The 17,405-nt window shown below is 45.4% G+C and overlaps 1 long non-coding RNA gene across 1 annotated transcript; it reads left to right on the top strand.

Annotated features, from left to right (window-relative positions):
• The first annotated feature begins 4,831 nt into the window (after positions 1–4,831).
• On the top strand, positions 4,832–12,003 carry LOC142823295 (uncharacterized). Its single transcript, XR_012898561.1, has 4 exons — positions 4,832–4,967; positions 6,924–7,011; positions 9,017–9,154; positions 11,876–12,003. It is a non-coding gene; the product is annotated as an uncharacterized LOC142823295 (long non-coding RNA).
• Positions 12,004–17,405: the final 5,402 nt, after the last annotated feature.

The raw sequence follows: 17,405 nt of genomic DNA, 5'->3' as shown, positions 1-17,405 counted from the left end.
CTCGTGCCATCCCTCTCCAGCCTTCCACAAACTTTGGGCAGGGACACCACTCCTACCCTCTGGCTAATAGGACTCCATGGACCCAACCTCCATCACTTTATCTCACTTCCCTTTAAACTCTGTTCTAGTTCTAGCCTTCACAGCCTCCTGCAGCAAGGAGTTCCACAGGTTAACTATTTGCTTTGTAAACAACAACAACTTTCTCTTACTAGTTTCAAGCCTGCTACCCATTCCTTTCCTTTGGTGTCCTCTAGTCCTTCTTTATGGGAACTCAGGAAGAACTTTTCTGAATGCACCCTCTCCACCCAACCCCTGCTTTTAGAGACCTCTATCCTGTCCCCCCTCCGTCTCCTCTTTTCTAAGCTGAACAGTCCCAGTCTCTGTAGCCTTTCTTCATCTGGGACCTGTTCCCAACCCCTGATCATGTTAGTTGCCCTCCCCTCTTCCAGCCTTTCTCTTCCCCTCTCCCACCTCCTTTTCCCAGTCTCCCCCAGTTTTGTTCAATAAAGACAGAGTCAATGTTGGAAGAAACGTTATCTTTATTTTGTACATCAATAAGAAGGGGGGCTAGGGAAGGGTAAGTGGAAGGAGGTGAGGGAGGAATGGGGTACGAGCCCCCGATGGGGAGGACTGGGCTGGCTCTGCGGGCTTCTGGGGGTGGAAGCTCTCCTGCAGCCCCCCAATTACTCCCTCTCCCCAGATGGCAGCCTGCGGCAAGTGCAGCCGGGCTGATGGCCGAGTGGTTTGATGTGCCCAGTGTGGGCACTCAGGGCACTCCAAGCCAGAACTTCTTTGCAAGCGGGGCACCCCTTAGAACTGTGTGTCCGGGGTGGGGGTCGGGACCCTTTAAGCGCAGCCCTCGGCTAGCCTGAGACAGCATCTCCATGCTCTAAGTCCTCCTTTTATGCCCTGCCGGCACTGCTTCCGGCCATCCTTAAGCCCTGTTCAGAGTCCACTCAATGTGGACTTACTAGTTCGAACTAGCAAAACGCTAGTTCGAACTAGTTTTTAGTTCTAGATGCGTTAGTTCGAACTAGCTTAGTTCGAATTAACTAATTCGAATTAAGTTAGTTCGAACTAACTTTGTAGTGTAGACATACCCTTGGAGAGGAAAAGGTTCTGAAAAGAGCAACAAAAGTGACTGAGGTATAGGGTGGCTGCCATATAAGGAGAGATTAAAAAGACTGGGACTTTTCAGTTTGGAAAAGAGACAACTAATGTGGGATATGATAGAGGTTTATAAAATCATGACTGGCATGCAGAAAGTGAACCGGACGTGTTATTTATTCCTTCCCATAACATAAGAACTAGGGGTCACCAAATGAAATTAATAGGCAGCAGGATTAAAACAAAAAAAGGAAGTAGTTATTCACACAATGCACAGTGGAACTCCTTGCCGGAGGATATTCTGAAGACCAAGACTTTCATAGGGTTCAAAAAAGAGCTAGATGAATTCTTAGAGGACAGATCCATCAATGGGCATTAGCCAGGATGGGTAGGGAGGGTGTCCCTAGCTTCTGTCAGGGCTGGGAATTGGCTACTGGGGAGGGATCACTTGATGATTTCCTGTTCTGTTCACTCTCCCTAGGGCAGTGATCTCCAACCTTTTTAAGCACAAGATCACTTTTTGAATTAAAGTGCAATCCAGGATCTACCTCAAACCCAAACACTCTTCTCCAAGGCCCTGCCCCTGCTCACTCCATCTTCCCTCCGCCATTCTCACTCACTTTTATCAGACTGGGGTTTGGGGTGCAGGATGGGTTTGGGGTGCAGGATGGGTTCAGGACTGGGGCCAGGGTTCGGAATGCGGCTCCAGCTGGGTACTGCTTACCACAGGTGGCTTCTGGGTGGTGGTGGTGCAGGGGGCTAAGGCAGGCTCACCCCTACCCTGGCCCTGCACCACTGCCAAAAGCAGCCAGCAAACTCCTCCATCCCTGCCCCCCTCTGCTCTGTGGAGTTGGGGTACAGGGTGGAAGGAGGGGCACCTTGACAGCAGCAGCACCCCTTCCTCTTCTTCCAGTGCCCAGTACAGCAAGCAGCAGGATCCCGGGAGTGAGGGGTACCTCCAAGGCAGAGGACAGGAGCAGCACGGCAGTGCTGAGAGGGGCAGAGGAAATGCCAGCACTTGATAGCCTCCCGGCCAAACCTGTCAGGCAGGGCTGACTTATCCATTAGGCACAGTAGGCACAGTGTCTAGGGCCCACGATACTTTTAGGGGCCCATGAAAATGTTTTAATTTCTCTTAAAATCAGAAGGAAAAAAATGAACTTTTAGGGTCGAAGAAAATGTTTTAATTGTTTTCTCACATCAGAAAAAAATGAAATTTTTAGGGCCCACGAAACTCTATTAAATTTTGCCTAAAACAGAAAAAAAAATGTTGAAGTATTTAAAGTTATATCAAAAATAATTTTTAATATTCATATTATTATGGTGGGAGGGGCCTATGAAGGCAAAAGTGCCTAGGGCCCACGAAAGTCATAATGCGGCCCTGCTGTCAGGATCACATGTCAAAGGTTCCAAGATCTACCAGTAGATCTTGATCTACTGGTTGGTGACCACTGCTCTAGGGCATCTGGCATGGGCCACTGTCAGAAGACAGGATACTAGGCTAGACGGACTTTTGGGCTGCCCCAATACGGGCTTTCTTACGTTTTTATCTTACATCAGAATTGACTTTCATATGCAAATTTAACACCTTCTCACTTGGTTTAAACAAAGACTTGAATTGGTTAACATAACAACACCATCTTTCCTTACATTCAACATCCTATTGACATTAAAAGCAAAGTCCTGCCTACTCAGCTAGCCCCATTAACACCAAGACTACAAGTGACATACTTTTTTTTTCTTTCCTCTCTCCCTTCTTATTCTCTGAGGGTCCTCCCCCGCTCATTTTTTTTCCACTCAAGATCATCTCATCTGAAGAAGTGGGTTTTGCCCCCAAAAGTTCATGATACTATACATACATTTGTGTTAGTCTCTATGGTGCCACCGGCCTACTTGTGTTCTTAAAAGTTGTTTTTCAGAAGGCTAATAGGGAGCTGATGTGAGCTGTGTCACAGAAGGCAGGAGAAACTGATGGTGCGGTAGTAGTACACGGTGACCACAATGCTGGTACCACACTTGATTGTGCTGGATTAAAGATCTCGCCAGTAAAAGTGAAAACACTGGTCGTGATGGCACTTACTCCCAGAGGTCAGTACTTACAACCAGTCAGTATTGGAGGACTTTTTTAGGGCCTTTTTGTGGGGAAAAAAGAACAAGATTGTGGGGCTACGTCTACACTGCAGGCTTCTTGCGCAAGAACTGTTTTGTGTAAGAGTTCTTGCACCAAAGGTCTTGCACAAGAGCGCATCCACACTGTCATGTGCTTTTGCACAAGAGCTTTCATGGTAGTGTGGATGCTGTCTTGTGCAAGAAAGCTCTGATGGCCATTGTTGCCTGTCCACACTGCCTTCCTGCACAACAGCTCTTGCACAAGAGGGCTTATTCCTTGTGGGGAGAGGAATCACTCTTGCGCAAGAAGCCCTGTTTTCCAGTGCTTTACTGTAAATTTACTTGTGCAAGAATGCACATGCAGTGTAGACACTCTTCAAGTTTTTGAGCAAGAACGGCTGTTCTTGTGCAAAAAGCCTGCAGTGTAGATGCAGCTTGACAGTTTATCAGTCTCAGCTGGTTCTAAGCACTGTGAGGAGACAGCAGGGCTACGTCTACACTGGCCCCTTTTCCAGAAGGGGCATGGTAATTTTTGAGATCGTAATAGGGAAATGCGCGGGGGATTTAAATATTCCTACTTCAAAGTAGGAATAAGATCCTCCGGAAAAGGGCTTTTTTTCCGGAGGATCGGGGCCAGTGTAGACGCTCTTTTCCGGCTTTTCTAAAAGCCGGAAAAAAGCGGCGGACATTTTTATTTAAATGCAGCGGGAGATATTTAAATCCCCCGCGCATTTCCCTATTGCGATTTCAAAAATTACCATGCCCCTTCCGGAAAAGGGGCCAGTGTAGACGTAGCCCAGGAGAGGAAAACAACTAAACAAGTGTTCCTTATCCACATCCTGTTTCAGAGGCAGGACAGCTGGAGAGCCATTCCCCATGGAGAAGCTCTCCACTCTGCAATGGTCCCAGTCTGGCTCTGAGAGACACCTCCCCTTTTCAAGAAGATGACTTTTAGGATGGAAATCCCTCTGCTTCTTTGTCCTCCTTGGAAATGAGGCGCAAATAGGAGATTTGTTCCTTACACGTCCCTCACCTAAGCAAATTAGTCAACTTTTGTGTTGGAATCTTGGTGATTTCTGCATGGCAAACTCCCCCACCTCCAAACAGCTAAATTATACTCATGTGAACTATATGCAGTAAGAGAAACTCTCGTTAAAGTGAGCTAAGCAAAGTTCATAGGCCACAGAGATCTCCAACTCTCATCATAGGAGGTAAGAAGAATCTGAGGGGTGGTTGTTAGAAAAAAACCTGCTCCCCCAGTAAAAAAGTTTGGCCAGGCCGCTCTTGCTATAGTAGGCTGCAGTACTCCTCCGGAGAAACCAGCCGCACCCTTCCTGCATACCATTGCCTTTAGAAAAAGGGAAAGTGTGAAAAGGGGAAAATAGCCTCAGACTCTCCCACCCGTCACCTTGGCATGAGAACTGCGGAGTTTAGCTGGTCACATGAAACCTGCACAGTTTCGGCCCAACCCCTGGGACACAGACCCCCCCCACTTGGTGACCATTGGGCCATATATGGTAATATGCAAGCGCGGGAAAGCGATGTGCAGATTTGGGGATAAATACCCATCGCACAGTTCACTCAAGGGGGTCTTCGCAACACACGTACCACCATGCGTGTGCCTTCCCGTATACTTCAAAGCGCTGCCGGCCTGATCAACCAACCAGCCACCTCCCCCAACTCTCGGGCGTAACCAAGGTCATTGCAACCGAACCGATATCTGTGAAATGTTCCATGTGCTGTGTAAGTTGGTAGGTATGATTTGATTTTCTTTGTTGTATAAGCTTAGTGTTGTAGTTGTTTTGGGTAGTACATAGAGTTTGTAGTTACCACTCTTATTTAATTAGTGTAGCTGGATATTGTTAGAATAGAGACTATTCCCCTCGCCATTCCCATCCTTATATCTCTGACACGTTTAACTAGAAATCGTAGAATATAATAAATACTGTACGTTCATTAACACGGTCTATTAAAAATCATAAAATAAATACTATAAATTCATCACTGTCATAAATAAATATCCTTTATTTGCTAAAATTTTCCACCTGGTTCTGTCCTTCCCCCCTTGGGTATGCATCATCGGACCTGTGATTCTTGCAACAGAGGTGACAGTCGTGCCTCTGTATATCATTAGATCAGTGCACAAGGACAGCAGAGGTATATGCACTGACTAGTGATACTGCTGGGAAAGGTCTCTGAATTGAGTGCATTGGGTGCACATGCTCCTACAGTGGAATGTATCTGTACACAATGAGTCAAAGTAGAACTGAGTCTTTCTGTCATTGACAGGAACGATCCATTCAGTAACCAACTCATACTGCATAGAACATTAGCACCTGTTCCCATCACAATGCCAACATGCTACCACAAAATAATGTACTCCTGTTCAGGGGAGATGCTAGTGTCGGAGGAATGACAGCTGACAGAAGAGTTGTCTCAAAAAGTGAGTTAGTCTGTGAAGATGTTTGTGAACATGAACAGAGCAGTTAGTGAAAAAAACATTGTTCTGCTGGCTTTGCAAAACCATGCAGCAAATACAGGTAGCGTAATACTGGTTAACAAGTGGTAACAGGTCTTTTCAGTTAACAAATAACAATAGCTTCTCTGCAAACAACCACGCGTTACACCCAATGACAGTGTTAGGAATCCGAATGCCCTTCAGATGACTTGGTTTTTCCTGCACTAGATTTTCAAGCTTATTCTGTGTATTGTAAAAAATGCAATTGGGTTGAAGAGCTGCAGGGCCTGCGGTGTGAGAATTTTGGCATGAACAGTTTAATTGTTGAAACCCTCCATTTCCTTTCTCTGAAACCAAGCAGAGAGCTTTTCACAGCTATATTTGCTTCAGTGTGGGCTGTAACATTGTCTCATGGAAAATACTGAATGAAAGAACAGGAATAGAGAGACAAAGTCAAGATGTCCAGGCAGAAGATCAGGGGCTGAAATTACTGTAGCCAGATAAAGAACTTCAAATTTAAAATAAACATTCAGTCCTTAATTTTAAAATGGTACTACTGAAAGAATGTAGGCCCTACATTATTTTGTTCTCCTAGCACTGGTACAAAAATAAACTCCACCTATCTCTAGTACTTTAGTCATGCCTGACAATGGGAAGGAGGGGGGGAAGAGGTTGTGGATCAGGGGGACAACTGCTTGCTCAACTAACACAGTACATTCAGAAACTGGCATTATGTATCTTGGACTGGCAGTTGCCTGTTAAATTGATTCATTGCTCTCCGACTAGCTCTGCCACAGAGCACTGGCAGACGGTGTCACTTTTAAGTTAACTGGACCCTCTCCGGAGGAAGCAGAGCCACAGGGCAGGACTAGGAAAAGGCAGGTGGGTGAACAGTATGACCCAGGGGTGTCCCAAATTTTCAGGTGCCCTACACAGCTTCATATTCTGCATATGGATAAGCCTGGCTCTGGCCTTCCCCCTTCCAGGAGCACAGAGCCACCACCCCCAATTTGCCCAAGAGATCAACAAAGCTATTAGCTCCCCTGACTGCGGTTAAAGTCTTCTTCTGACTTCTTGTTATACTACGGGGCTGCTCCAGCATATGGGCTACATATTCTTTGATGATTCTTTGGTTTAACTTTGTTTTCTGGGTACACAATATAATCTCTCGTTTTGAAGTTCTGAGGTTTCCAACCTAATTAACTGTTGCATTATCTTCTTTTTGTTTGTGTCTATGCACGGGTGTCAGCTTCCTGTGTGGTTTCTCAGCACAGACCCCTGCAGAGATGGCATCTCTGCTGTGGACCTATGCCCTGATTCGGACCCTGTCAGTACAGGTGTGTCTAACATTTCTTTCTTATCGTCAAATCTATGCTAGGAACCAATAGAGAAAACAGAAGGAGCAGGATCATTAAACAATACTACATCTCCAACCTCCCACCTCAGAAAGAATAATTAGTGCACTCAGCACTTCGCATATTTTAAAACACTTACTAATTAGGGATGGAATTTTTATTAAGTGCATCAGTGTCCCATCATAAGGCCTGTTCTGCACAGCCTTTGGACCAGTGTAACTATTTCAGCATGGCGTGTATTTAGCCAATACAGTTAAAGCAGTGCAGGGGTAGCCAACCCGTAGCTCGCAAGCCGCATACAGCTCTTCAAAAAAAAAAAAAAAAATTGTGGCTCCCACACTGGTACCTGCAGCTTGTGGCTCAGAAAGGAGCAGCGTGTTTCTGTCTGCATGGAACGCCGGTGCAGACTTCAAAATGGCTGCCTTCAAAATGGCCACCTTAAAACATCTTAAAAGGCAATGCCTTCTCTGCTCTTTTTTTTTTTTTTTTTTTTTGCCTGACAACCTTTTTTCCCTTGGCTCTTTGCTCTGTATCCACCACTATTTTGACTTTTCATCTATAATGTGTTGGCCTCCACTGTATCACTGCAACCCTAGTATGGATGCAGCATGACCAGAGAGAAGGTGCCTTACAGTGACATAGTTTATTCCTCTTCCTGTATCAGAACAAGCTACAGTAAAACCTGCGCTATCCGGCACTTAACTATTCAGAAAACTTTAGAAACCGGCCAATTTTCTAGGAGCTTGGTGAGGCTGTGCGGTGCTTTGATTCGGCCCGGGCTGGGCGCAGCCTTGTGGCACACCGCTATGATCCAGCCAGCGGGAGCTGGGCCGGGCAACTGGTGGCCCCTGTTGGTTTTTCCTAGGTTGACGGAACCCTCAGATAACCGGAATTTTTAGATAACCGGAACGCCCTAATCCCTCAGCGTGCCAGATAACACAGGTTTTACTGTATATGTACATGAGCAGGGCTGATGAGACTTCACTAGACCCTGGGGGAAGCCAGCTCTGGGCAAAGCCGTCCCATCCATAGGATGGTTTGGGCAACTATCCTATAGATGGGACAGCCCTCCATACTGAGATAAGCCCGCAGGCCCAGGGTGGCCCAGGGTATTACATGGGGTGTCAACAGGGCTTGGTCCCACTGTGCTCATCGCAGCAGCAGGAGCCACAGGAAGTGGGGCAGCCCAGCAGCCTGCCCTGTTCTGCTGCTATCTCCCAGCTGCTTTGCTCCACTTCCCTTCAGTAGGGAGAAGCAGAGCGCTCTGGCCCCATCCCACTATGCTCCCTGGAGTGACGCAGGCTCAGGAGAACAGAGCACAGAGGTCTGGGGCTGAGTCGCTCCATTGCCTGACTATGGGGGAGCCTGACCCCTGCTGCTGGCCCTAGGCCCCCCAATAACCCCGCAGGTCCTGTAGCTTGGAGAAGAGGGCTTCTAAGAAGGGGTGCAATAGGTGCAGGAAGAAGAGTGGGGGGTGGAGCAGGGACAGAACAGGGGTAGGAAGAGGCGGGGGGGAATGCCTGGGGTAGACACAGATCCCACTCCCCTCTAGGAAAGGCCCTGGCTCGTGGCCCTCAGTCGGAGCGGAGTCCAGGGCAGACAGTGCTGCCAGGACTGCAGGATGTGCATCACCTGGGGCTCCAGCAGCAATTTAAGGAGTCCAGGGCTCTGGATCTTGCCACTGTGGCGGCCACAGCTGGGAGTCCCTGGTCCTTTTAAACCACCAGGTCTCCAGGCAGCTGCCCCCTTCTCTCCCGGGCTCCACTGCAGGCCCTAGTAGTGTAGTTACTCTAGGGGAGTCTCTCAAGTCACTGGAATCTTCCAGCTGCTGTAACACTTCTCTGTTAAACTCTGCACCAAGTGAGCTCCTGAACACCACCCAACTGTTACCTAGGCAGGGATGGGCCACCTAGAAACTGGTTAATTGCTAATGGCTGATAGCTTCATGGCATGAATGAGACATTTCTCTATCCTTTCTACTGTGCAGGGCCTGTTGGGAGCATCAGCAGCAACATCTAGTGGCCAGACAGGATAAGCACTGATGGGTATAGAGTTTAGCACTGGATTACGGTTGTTGCTTCTATAACACCGCAGGCGTGAATCACAGCATAGAATACGCACAATAGTAAGGAAATGTATTTAAGTATTTTACATCCCTATGGATCTCAGGCACTGCACAAGTGCTATACATAGGAAATGTTGTTACCTGTGGTTGCTCCAGGCACCTTCCCTGTTCTTCATATGCAGCTTTTCTACAGACAAATAAAATAAAATAAAACTAGTGAAACACCCTGTTTAGAATATTTGTATTTTTTTTGGATCACAGGCCAGAAGAGACCACTGGGATCACCTAATCAGACTTCCTGCCTAACATAGGCCATGGAATTTCACCCATTAATTTTTTTTCATCCAGGGCAAATTAATTACTGTACCATGACTGTGCCTCCTTACATGTCACTGCAAGGCAAGCTGTTCCTGAATACATCCAGAACACTTCCTTCTCCCATCCCACAGGCTCTGTCTCCCATACTCCCTCCCCCACTCCATAGCACCCATGGCGTGGCAGAAGAATTGGAGACAGTGTACCCCATTGTCCCCTTTTGGGTTGCCAGGTGTCCAGTTTTGAACCAGACAGTGGCTACGTCTAGACTGGCATGATTTTCCACAAATGCTTTTAACGGAAAAGTTTTTCCGTTAAAAGCATTTGCGGAAAAAAGCGTCTAGATTGGCACGGACACTTTTCCGCAAAAAGTGCTTTTGCGGAAAAGTGTCCGTGCCAATCTGATGCGGTTTTGCGCAAGAAAGCCCCGATCGCCATTTTCGCCAAATCCTCCCAACGTCTCCTATTGACAATACGCCCATCCCTCACTAACAGGCCCAGTCTCTGCCACAAACGTCCCCTTTCACATCTGCCTTAGTGCCACTGCCCCTTAGCCCCTGCCCCACAGAAACTGGCTCTGCCAGCAGCTTCCCTCCCCCCGCCACTGGGACACCCAATTGCCAGGCTAACTGCCCTCCCCCACACACCCACACCTCAGACAGACTCCAGTTCCTTTCCCTTCTGTGACAAACCGCCAGTCTGTCCCCCACAGAGCCCCCCTTTTCCAGACCCTCCCCACACATCCCTGCCAGTCTGTCCCCCCCAGAGCCCCCCCTTTCCCAGACCCTCCCCCACACATCCCTGCCAGTCTGTCCCCCAACCCACGTATACGCTAATTGCTCTGCTGCTTCCAGACCCATTCACACCACCCCACCTCCCTGAGTAACTGCCAGTGTGTGTCATCCCCGACCGAGCCCCCCTCTTCCCGCTCCTCCCCCCACATCCCTAACTGCTAGTCTGTCCCCCCACAAATCCCCTTCTCCCAGGCCCTCCCCCATGTCCCTGATAACTGCCAGTCTGTCCCCCTCAGACAGACCCCATCTTCCAGCCCCTCCCCCCACATTCCTAACTGCCAGTCTGTCCCCCCCAGACCCCTTCTTCCAGCTCACCCCTCCATCCCTGACTGCCAGTCTGTCCCTCAGAGCCCCCCTCTGCCAGCCCATCCCCCCACATCCCTGACAAACTGCCAGTCTCTCCCTCACAGACAGTGCCCCCCTCTTCCAGTCCCTTCCCGACATCCCTGACTGCCAATTTGTCCCCCACAGAGCCCCCCTCTGCCAACCTAACTGCCAAATCCCAGCCTAACTGCCAGTCTGTCCCCCCACAAAACACCCTTCTTCCAGGCCTCCCCCTACATCCCTGACTGACTGCCAGGCAGTCTCCCCTGCCTTTAACAGCTGCATTTTTATATCAAAAGCTAAGAATGGGATATTTCCAGATGAATTAATTAGCTCCTGACCTACAATTAACAGTGGATTTTTTTCAGTTATATATCTCTTGGCTTCTCTTATTTCCACTCCAGCTTATCTGATGAAGTGGATTTTGCCCACTAAAGCTCATTATACTATATATTTTTGCTAGTGTCTAACGGCACGTCTACGCTACAGCATCATTTCGAAATAACAAGGTGAGCATCCACACAGCAAGCCTGTTATTTCAAAATAATTTCAAAATAACAGAGTTCTTATTCCGGAATAATAAACCCTCTTTCTTGAGGAATAATGCTTATTTCAAAATTGCTATTTCAAGATAGTAATGAAGCATCCACACTACTGGTATCTCAAAATAGCTCCTCCCCAGACACATTCAAAGTTTTACTCCCCAATGCTTTCTGGGGTTCTAAATTGAGGTAGCACATCCACATTACAGGAGGCAGTCTCAGACTACTTTGAGGCTTCCATGTCATGTTGATGTGCTATTTTGAAATAGTTATTTCGGTAGTTATTATTTTGAAATAACTTATCTCAAAATAACCCTTGTAGTGTAGACATATCCTTAGGTACCACAGGACTACTCGATGACTCTGGGGAAGAATGACTCAACACATGGAATCTGGGAGACTTAGAGAAGTTTAACATAAATTAGGGAGAAAAGATGGGATTTGAAAATAACTATTGGCTCAGTTAGATGCAGAAGGTCCTAGAAGCAAGACCAGAAGCTGGGGGACATAGAGAAGAATATACGAGTATGTCTAGACGGTGATGCTATTTTGGGATACTGGAGGTATCCCAAAATAATTAATCCGTGTCTTTTAAATGTGCTCGTTATTTCAAAATAGATTTTGAAATAAAGGGCATGTTATTCCAACGTTAAGAGTGTTAAGGGACGTTTCGGAATAGTGCTCTCTTTCAAAATTCGGTGCTGTGTAGACAACGCCAGATTTCAAAATAAACTATTTTGAAATTAGATCAAAATAAGATACGCAATATGTTTAGCTCAAATTGTATATCTTATTTCGACCTACAGATGCAGTGTAGATACACCCTAACAAATCCAATGTCAAGACAACTAAAGAGATCAGTGTGATCCTCAGGAAATGGAGCTGAAGAAATGAATAAGAACCGGGCCATTGAGGATGATGAAGAGAACCAGAGAAAATTTATACTGGATTCTGAAATGGACAGGAGCTCACAGTAGGTTTCTCAAGACAGGGAATTTCTGAACATGGTCATGAAGTAGCCACTGACGTGCAAGTCAGTCGAAGTGTAATTGATCTATGTGATAAACTATATTGAGCTGGTGATCTGAGCCTTCATATTTTCACTGTACTGACATTTAATTTCTTAAGCAAATAGCAACAGCCCAAACACTTTCTCAAGCTACTTACACACTATGTATGTAACATATTATGCTGTACATAATCCTATTTCTTTAGAGACGCTACTTCATCAGGCTGGTTTTACCATGTTCTGTTCTTTAATAGCATTTTAAAGTAATCATTTTGTATTTACAAATGCATTGTATTTGTAACACTATTTTCTTTCTACACATGCATACCGATGAATACAATGACCAGTCCTGTGGCACATTAGGCTATGTCTACATGGCGGCGTTATTTCAAAATAAAGTGTGCTACACAGCAAGGCCGTTACTTAGAAATAATTTTCATTCTTGAGCTCCTTTCCTGATTTCATACTGACTGGCAGAATTCATTGCTAATGAAAATCAAAGTAGCCAGTCCAAATGCTCTTGGTTTCTGCGTAGCAGACTAGATGTGCCACACCTTTGGCCATGTCTACACTACAGATAAGATTGAAGCAGCCGCAGTAGATCTTCCACAGTTCAAATTAGTGGGTCTTGTGAAGACATGCTAAATTGCACTGAGAGGACGCTCCCATCGATGCTGGTAGTCCTGCTTCCACAAGGAATAAGGGAAGTCAAAGGGAGAGTATGTTCCTATCAATCTCCCGCAACGTGGATGGCCCCCAAATTTGAGTTAAGATACTTTGACTTAAGCTACGCAATTAACATAGCCGAAGTTGCATATCTTAATTTGGACTTATTCCACGGTATGTCTACACAGCAAAGGTATCTCGAAATAGCTACCCCGCGTCTTTTGAACGCGGCCACTATTTCAGAATATAGCGGATGCACTATTTCACCACCCTGTAAACCTCATTGTAAGAGGAGTAAGGGATGGCTCAAAATAGCCCTGTATTTTGAAATTTGGCACTGTGTAGACAGCACCCAATGACAAAATAAGCTATTTCAAATAGACGCGAAATAAGCTATGCAATTTGCATAGCACAAATTGCATATCTTATTTCAGGTTTTGGGTGCTGTGTAGACACACCCCCATAGTGTATACCAGTGGTTTATGATCTCTTTAGTTCACTTACCTTCAGTATCACTAAGTGGGGAGCAGAAGTAGCGACATCTAGTGGCCACATAGAGTAACTCCCAGTAAGTACAGTACAAACTAAATAAACTTTTTTCCGCAGTACCTTGGATCTCAAACTACTACTTAAAAAAATTATGTTGCAGATATAGGATTCTCTTCACTCACTATTAATATGCAACACCCTTTGGGGGTGAAACTTAACATTGGTTTAACAGTGCACAACAGTACACAATAGCGAAGAACCGAGGCAATTCTCATGTCATACAAACTCATGACTACAACTGTTGCTTATGAGATATATTCCAAATATATTTTCCTATGTTTTTAATTAAATTTAGCAGCTGAAAATGGAGGAGGAGACAGAATCATGGAGTGCTCAAAAAAAAATTTAATGTGCTGTCACCATTAGTGACATTTAGGGAGATTTTAAAGGGGAAAAATTTGTGACACAAGCTGGTGCGAGGCCACAGGATTATTATGAACACAAGGGACTTCAGTTTTCATTTTGCACATGAAGGCAGGCATTACTAGTAGCACAGCACCAACTAGTGGTAGGTTTGGGCATTAGGTTTAATATTTCAGGCTGTCCCCACTGTAAATTACCCCGGTATATGTCGGTTCTGCACTAAAGTCATTGGTACTTGTAGGAACGGATATAAATCCTCCCATTCCCTACTTTTAAGTCACGCAAAAAAAAAAAAACACCAACAATTGCACAAATGGAAGTCAGCTTTAGGGAAAAAATTCCCCACTTTAACTTGTTTCGCTGTAAGTCCAAGTTTTTTGGAACGTATCTTGGACTTATAGCGAGGACAGTCTGTAACTTAATAAGTGTGGCTTTTTCTTCTTAATTTCCAATGTCATTTAACACTTAGCACTCATGGTCTTCCTTGGAGGTCTCCCCATCCACACACTCACTACTGGTTAAGCTTAAAAAAGCTGAGGAAATACAAATCCAAGTGCTAACTTTTAATGCACCATTTTACTTTCTTCTCTGAGCAACAGCTACTGAGAGTCCAGAAACAAGTAGAACAAATGATTTAATAAGTGCTAAACTGCACCATCTGGGGTGTCGAACTTTCCAAAGAACGCAAGTTCACCAGCAAGATAGATGATGAGAACATCAGGTCTCAGTAGGGAATCAGGCTGTGTTGTGTTAATGAAAGAAATCACTGAGTTAAAAAAAAGCACAATGTACATGCACATGTGTATTATCCGTATTACTATTTAACCCAAAACATCTTCCTCCAAAAGATGTTAAGGTGCTCGGATCACTACGGAGACAACTCTGCCTCTATTTTTCTGATTTTTGAAGGCATTGAATGCACACATCCAGAAGATGCCAAAGTAAAAACATGTAGTGCCCTAAACTGTATCATATGGCTGTTCCTCGTGCCCTTATGTGCCATTATTCTCTAGGGGCACGTCTACACTAAAAAACTATTTAGAAATAACTAAATTCAACAACTCCTGATTTTACAAAATCCAGTTAGTGTGTCCAGACTACAGGGAAGCCTTGAAATGAGTCCAAGGCAGGCTCCATTAATGGGGACGTGGTACCTCAGACTTCGAGCCCCAGCAGCACTGGAGAGCAATTAGTTCAAATGGCTCTGGGGGAGTAGTTATTGCAAAATAGCAGCACCGGAACATCCACACCACTGCTATTTCGAAATAGCTATTTTGAAATTAGTGTTATTCCTCGAGGAAAACAGAAGTACAGATTTTGGAAGAAGCAGCCTGTTATTTCGAAATAATGGGCTTGATAGTGTGGTTGCTGTTTATTAATTTGACCTAAGGGGGTGTTATTTTGAAATAAAGCCCTAGTGTAGACCAAGGCAAGGAAAACCTCCTGATTTCCTCCTCCTACCTTAAAAATATTCTGGAAGAAACATGAAAGACCTGGTAACTATTTTCCCCGGGTATCTTCATTTTAATCCATGGCTATGGCCCCTTGGGTAAACAAAAGTGAAGGCTCACAGAACACTTTGAGAAACAGTGGTCTATACAGAATCCTCCATGGTAAAATAATGTTAAGAGTTTCTATGTTTGTTTTAATTTTCAAGGCTTTATTATTTTAAAAGTCTACTTTCAAAACAGGATCTACTTTCCTATATCTTGGTATTTACAGAAGCAGACATTTTCTGCTTAGCATGATCTTAATGGGTGTGCACATATTTTTGGGTGTGAGCGGTTTAATTTTCAAAAGCTGTAGCAGAGGTGGGCTGAGATACCCAAGTGCTCTTTTGGTTTGTTTGAGAATTCTTCCGCCTGGGCTAAATGTTAAGAACTAGCCTCTAAGTCTGATTGCTCTGATCCAGTTCCTTTGGTCTGGTAGTTGTGTGTCCAGCTGACCAGTTAGGTGAACAAATGCCATTTAATTACCCACATCTAAGATTCTGTGCTGGAGGAAAGGGAAATCAGGTGGACAAGTTTAGAAGCAATTGTGACAGGACACCATTGAGTCAAGCAATTGTGTCAATCTCAGTCCCCCCTTTTAATCCGCATTTTGCTGAGCCAAGCCTTCCAGCCAAGTTGGGCTGAACCCAGCTGACGAAGAACAGATGCTGAGAAGAGCTTGAGGAAAACTCAGCTTAAGGGAATTTACTCCAGCAACCAAATGTTCACCCTTCCCCACTTTGGGGCACAAAACCAGTGTTCTCTGTAAGCCAGTGTTTCTTAAACTGTGTTCCGTGGCATACCAGTGTGCCACGAGGCAGTCAGAGGTGTGCCACGGAGAACAGAATTCAAAATGGCCACCCTTAAAGGGGCAACTTTTTTTTGTTTTTGCTCAATAACTTTCCCCTGACCCTTTTTTCCCCCTCAATAACTTTCCACCCTGACCCTTCACCCCCCCATACACCCCTTTTTTTTGCTCTCTTCTCAACAAAAATTCCTTGCTGTTCCTCATAAAAGAAAGTTATTGTTTGGTGCTCCTCGGTCTTAAAAAGTTTAAGAAACATTGCTGTAAGCTGAGCATCTGGGCAGCCACCCAAGAGAGATTCAGGTGCCACCCAGCTCATTAGCAGAACTTCCACAGCCAGCAACATGTGTTTCTAATGGTGGTCTGCACATGGCTCAGGACACACAATTTATTCTGCACATGGAGGGGAAAAATTAGAGAGAACATTGGGCACAATCCAAAATTTAAAGGACATTCGTTTTCTTTCTCAATGTGAAAAAAACATGCCCAGCCTTTCATCTTCCTCCCGCACGCTAGAAATTACATAAACTGGGTAATATTATAAATAAGAAACAGTTTTTATTATGAAAAGGTGCATGGTAAGCAGTTAAAGTGGTAGAAAACAGAGCAAAGCAGGCACTACAAAAATACCTCAATTAAGGAAAGAGTCGCTACAAAACTGGTTACAAATAATAATTTCACACCCTAGATATTATTTCAGTGCCTTAAAGAGAAAGTCTGGCCACTGAACAAGGGGATTAGTGCCCAGCGCTTTACAGTGCTGTAAATTGCTGCATTTGGGTGTGGGTGTTTCATATCCTTGAGTGAGATAGTTGTAGCGCAACAAAGTGGCAGTTTAGACATGGCCAAAATAACAGTCATAGGGTATGTCTACACTACCACCCTAGTTCGAACAAGGGTGGTTAATGTAGTCATACGAACTTGCAAATGAAGCCCGGGATTTGAATTTCCCGGGCTTCATTTGCATGTTGCCGGGTGCCGCCATTTTTAAATGTCCGCTAGTGTGGACTCCGTACCCGTGGCTACACGTGGCACGAACTAGCTAGTTCGGACTAGGCTTCCCATTCCGAACTAGCTGTACGCCTCGTGGCACAGAGTCCGCACTAGCGGACATTTAAAAATGGCGGCACCCGGCAACATGCAAATGAAGCCCGGGAAATTCAAATCCCGGGCTTCATTTGCAAGTTCGTATGACTACGTTAACCACCCTAGTTCGAACTAGGGTGGTAGTGTAGACATACCCATACAGGGTCAAGCCAAAGTTACATCTAGTCCTGTGTCCCAACAGAGGCCAATGCCAGGTGCCCCAGAGGGAATGAACAGAATAGGGAATCAAGTGATTGCTCCCATCACTCATTCCCAGCTTTTGGCACACAAATAGAGACTAGGGACACCATTCCTACCCATCCTGGCTAATAGCCATTGGTAGATCTAACTTCCTGAATGTATCTAGG

This window comes from Pelodiscus sinensis, chromosome 32, assembly GCF_049634645.1.
Source record: "Pelodiscus sinensis isolate JC-2024 chromosome 32, ASM4963464v1, whole genome shotgun sequence".
In the NCBI taxonomy this organism is placed as follows: Eukaryota; Metazoa; Chordata; order Testudines; family Trionychidae; genus Pelodiscus; species Pelodiscus sinensis.
The sequence above is the reverse complement of the archived record's forward strand: the minus strand, read 5'-3'. Positions and strand labels throughout refer to the sequence as shown.